At 41.4% G+C, this 4,688-nt stretch overlaps 1 pseudogene; it reads right to left on the bottom strand.

Moving 5' to 3' along the window:
• Positions 1 to 1,111: 1,111 nt before the first annotated feature.
• On the bottom strand, positions 1,112 to 3,885 carry LOC143565208 (chaperone protein ClpD, chloroplastic pseudogene; annotated as a pseudogene).
• Positions 3,886 to 4,688: the final 803 nt, after the last annotated feature.

Genomic DNA, 4,688 nt, shown 5'->3' with positions numbered 1-4,688 from the left:
TATATATATATATGTAGGAATATATATGTATGTATATATGGAGGTATGTATGTGCGTATGAGGATCTGTACCTTATAGTTTACGATTGTGTAATGATATTTAGTTTCTCGTGACTAAGAATGATGTATGTAGGCTTATTTTTGTGTGTGTGCATGGTGATTCACGACCGGGTCAAATATATTACTCGGGTTGTACCCGTGGTGAAGAGGCCCGTATTACGTGCTTGGATGTATGAGCCGGGATCGGGCCAAATATATTACTCGGGTTGCATCCGTGGTGAAGAGGCCCGTACCCCGTGCCTGGATGTATGAGCCGAGATCGGGTCAAATATATTACTCGGGTTGTACCCGTGGTGGAGAGGCCCGTATCCCGTGCTCGGATGTATAAGCTGTGACCGAGTCAAATATATTACTCGGGTTTGACTCGTGGTGGAGAGGCTCGTGTCACATTCTTAGGTCTTACCGCGTCCGGGTCAAATATATTACTCGAGTCTTGACTCGTGGTGGAGAGGCCCGTGTACGTGTGTTCGACGATGATTGTATTACTTGGTGAATTATATATAATTTATTTTATTTATACCTTCTCTATTGTTTATAACTATAGCTTTGAAATAAAGTATGAATTATTGTTTATGAAAACTTGAACTCACTCAGCTCAAGCTGACTTTGTGTGTATGTTAGATTGACTTTCAGGTTAAGAAGTGGATGCTACCGCTTGGACGTGCTGGATGCTACTCGGGAGGTTGAAAGCATTTCTGGTCGAAGAATTCAAATAAAACAAATATTTTATTTACATTTGATTTTGGACACCTGTACCCGTGTTTGGGATATTTAAATACTTACACTTTTTCCGCTGTTATTTACTCTGAACTTGTTTTAAATAAAACGAATCGATTGGTTTTAAATTTTTGTGAATTTGTGGACGTGATTACCAACTGTAGGATTCCCGGGATTCGGGGTCTTACATATAAATATAATATCCCTATTACAACACTGAAAAAGAATAGAATTTGGCACCTCTAAACCTATAATCACCTTTCTCTAATATATACACTTATACACCATACATACATATGAATCACCATTCATCGTAAAAAACTCGAAACAATCATCAGGTTCTTAACAAATATTTACCTACTACAACGCTGATGTGTCAGACAAGTAGACATTCCAGCGAGACTTATTAACAACCACCGAGTTTCCCGACACATCAAGGTCAATGACAGCAGTATCACCTTGGTCAAACTGACCACCAAGAAGCGATTCGCTCAAAGGATCTTCGACTATTAAAGCGAGGGCCCGCCTAAGAGGCCTTGCACCGTAGCTTCTGTCAAAACCTTGTTCACAAATGAGCTCCATTACTGGTTTAGTCACCTCCAAACCTATTCCAAATGAAACGAGCCGTTTCTTGACCTCTTCGAGCATCATATTTAATATCTCGAGCATCTGAGTTTTTTCAAGAGCACGGAACACAACAACTTCATCGATTCTGTTGAGCAACTCGGGCTGAAAGTAAGCCTTGAGTTCTTCCATTACAAGTGAATTCAATCTAGCTTAAGAAGATGATGACGAGTCATCATCAAGCATAAAGCCAATAGAATTATGTCGACCCTTGGCGATAGCAGTGGACCCCACGTTAGACGTCATCACCACTAATGCATTCTTAAACGACACTCTACGACCCTGAGAGTCGGTGAGGTGGCTGTCTTCAAAAATCTGAAGAAGAATGTTGAAGATATCGGGATGGGCTTTTTCTATTTCATCAAGAAGGACGACAGTGAAAAGGCGTTTACAGATGGCTTCCGTGAGGGTCCCACCTTCACCATACCCTACATAACCCGGTGATGAACCTATTAACTTGCTGACTGTATGTCTCTCCATGTATTCACTCATGTCTAGTCTTAACATAGAACTTTCCGAGCCAAAATAAGATGCTGCTAGGGCTTTTGTGAGTTCGGTTTTGCCTACTCCAGTGGGCCCACAGAAAAGCATGGCTGCAATGGGTCGATCTGGATCTTTTAAACCGACGCGTGATCGTTTAACAGCGCGACAGATGGCTTCCACAGCTTCATCTTGACCACAAACGCGTTCTTTCAACCGTTCATCAAGCCCCACCAATAGAATTCGTTCATCAATGGTTAACTGTTGAATTGGGATTCTGGACCATAATGATGCAACTTCTGCTATTTCTCCAGCTCCCACTATTGAAGGCTCTTGGTCATCAGATGTGGAAGTCAAATCGGTCTCATTGTCGGTCTCCTGCAGGTCAACAAGATTGCTACGTCTGCTTGCTAAAACCACATCATGCATAGCCTGAACAGCTTTAATTTCTTGCCAATAATCATCAGGTGATTTTGAAAGTATGTCAACTTGTTGCTCTTTTTTCTTTTTCAAAGCAGCCATTCTTGCTCGACTGCCCGCTTCATCAATTAAATCAATGGCTTTATCTGGAAGATATCTATCTGGAATGTATCTTGCTGACAGGTACACAGCTGCGTTTAAAGCAAAGAACGTGTATTTACACTTATGATGCGCCTCATTTTTTTCTGTAATCCCATCAGAATTCGAATCGCATCTTCCTGATTCGGTTCTTCAATTAATACAAGCTGGAATCGACGTGCCAAAGCTTGATCTTTGTCAAAATGCAATTTGTACTCGTCCATAGTTGTAGATGCAATACACTGTAATTCACCCCTCCCGAGCGACGGCTTTAAAAGGTTACCAATGTCAAGTCCAGATCCATTGTTACCTCTTCCAACAGTGCCCGATTCAATTAGGGTATGAACTTCATCAATGAAAAGAATCACGTTGCCCGACTCCTTAACCTCTCTAATTAACGAAGTTACACGCCCCTCTAATTCTCCCCTCTCTTTTGCATTGGAAATTAACAAACCAATATCCAATGACATAACCCGTTTCGTCAAGAGAAGCACGGGAACATTTGCATCGGATATACGAATAGCTAATCCTTCTACAATCGCGGTTTTCCCAACCCCAGCTTGACCAAGAAGAATGGGATTATTTTTAGTTCTACAAAGTATTTGAACAATTCTTTCAACTTCAGTGTCTCGCCCAATTACTGGATCAATAAGCCCATTACTAGCATGAGCCGTAAGATCCACACAAAATTGTTCCAAGGCATTTTTACCTTTTGCGCTTTCTTGTGACTTGCTGGACGTTTTACCAAAAAACGATTTCTTTACATTTGTCTAGACGCAGGGGGTTCCCTTCCATCTTTCGCAAGCTCTCCTTGTAATCTCGACACTGCCACGTCAGCTAACTCGTTCAAATTTGCCCCTAATTTTTCAAGAACACGACTAGCACCACCATCGTCCACCGTCAGCAACCCAATCGCAATATGCTCGGGCGCAATAAACTTATACCCCATCGTTCTCGAATACTCCACCACAGCTTCAAACACCCTCTTCGTACTACTCGAAAACGCCACATCCGTTGCCGAACCCGACAACATATCAACCCCCTTATTACCATCACCGTCACCATCATTCCAAATACTCCTAACAGCTTCCCGAGCCGACCCGACATCAATCCCACTTTCAAGAAACCCGTTACTCGACCGGTCCTCGGCGATAAAACCCAACAACAGATGCTGCGTAAAGACGGTGTCTTTTCCCAGCGCTTTCGCTTCTCGCTGCGAAAACATCACCGCCTTAATTGCTCTTTCGGTGAACCTCTCGAACACACCGGCGATAATAACAATAGACCAACGTCTTGTTCTTGATACTCTAAGCTTACTAGTATTTGATTTCAAGGGTTTGTGGGCAATTGAAACACCGAAGTAAGTGGATCGGGTGAAGGGTTTTGAAACGGGTCGGTGGTGGATTGATAACGGAGATGAATATGAGGACGATGAGACCACCTCCATAATTTAATAGTTTTTTTTTTGGATTTTTCAATATTTGAATGTTTTTGGAGTTTATAGAATTATTGTGTACAAATGAAAACACAATATTTTTGTATTTTTCTATTTTCTTCTCCTAAAAACAGTAAAAATTGAAATAACATAAAAAAAATGATCTAACCAAGCTTTTGAATTTCTGTGAATGATTTTAAACCGTTTATACCAAGCAAGTATTGAAAACGCGTTTTGTCAAAAGTTTTGGTATAAAGGTCAGCCTTTTGAAAATCTGTATGAATTTTATCAATTGATATTAATTTCTTTTCATAGCAATCACGTATAAAGTGATAACGGATTTCAATATGTTTTGTTTTTGAATGTTGAACCGGATTTTTGGTAATAGAGATTGCAGCAGAATTATCAATAAAAATAGGAGTAGTAAGAAACTTCAAACCATAATCCAGCGAATGTTGCTGGATCCAGAGAACCTGTGAACAGCAACTCGAGGCCGCCACATACTCCGCTTCGGCTGTTGAAGTTGAGACCGTTGTCTGCTTCTTACACTGCCAGGAAACAAGCCGGTTTCCTAAGAGTTGACATCCCGCCGTTGTTGATTTGAAATTGATCTTGCAACCTCCATAGTCCGAGTCAGTAAAGGCGGTGAGATCGAACTTATCGTCTTTGGGGTACCATAACCCGATGTCTGGAGTTCCCCTCAGATAATGTAAGATACGCCTTACTGCCGCCAGATGAGTCACTCGGGGACTCTATTGATACCTAGCGCACAAACAAACAGCAAACATAATGTCCGGTCGAGAAGCAGTCAAATA

This window comes from Bidens hawaiensis, unplaced genomic scaffold (genome assembly GCF_021521415.1).
Source record: "Bidens hawaiensis isolate Kalapana, Puna unplaced genomic scaffold, B.hawaiensis_p1.1 tig00022308_1, whole genome shotgun sequence".
Classification (NCBI taxonomy): Eukaryota; Viridiplantae; Streptophyta; class Magnoliopsida; order Asterales; family Asteraceae; genus Bidens; species Bidens hawaiensis.
The sequence above is the reverse complement of the archived record's forward strand: the minus strand, read 5'-3'. Positions and strand labels throughout refer to the sequence as shown.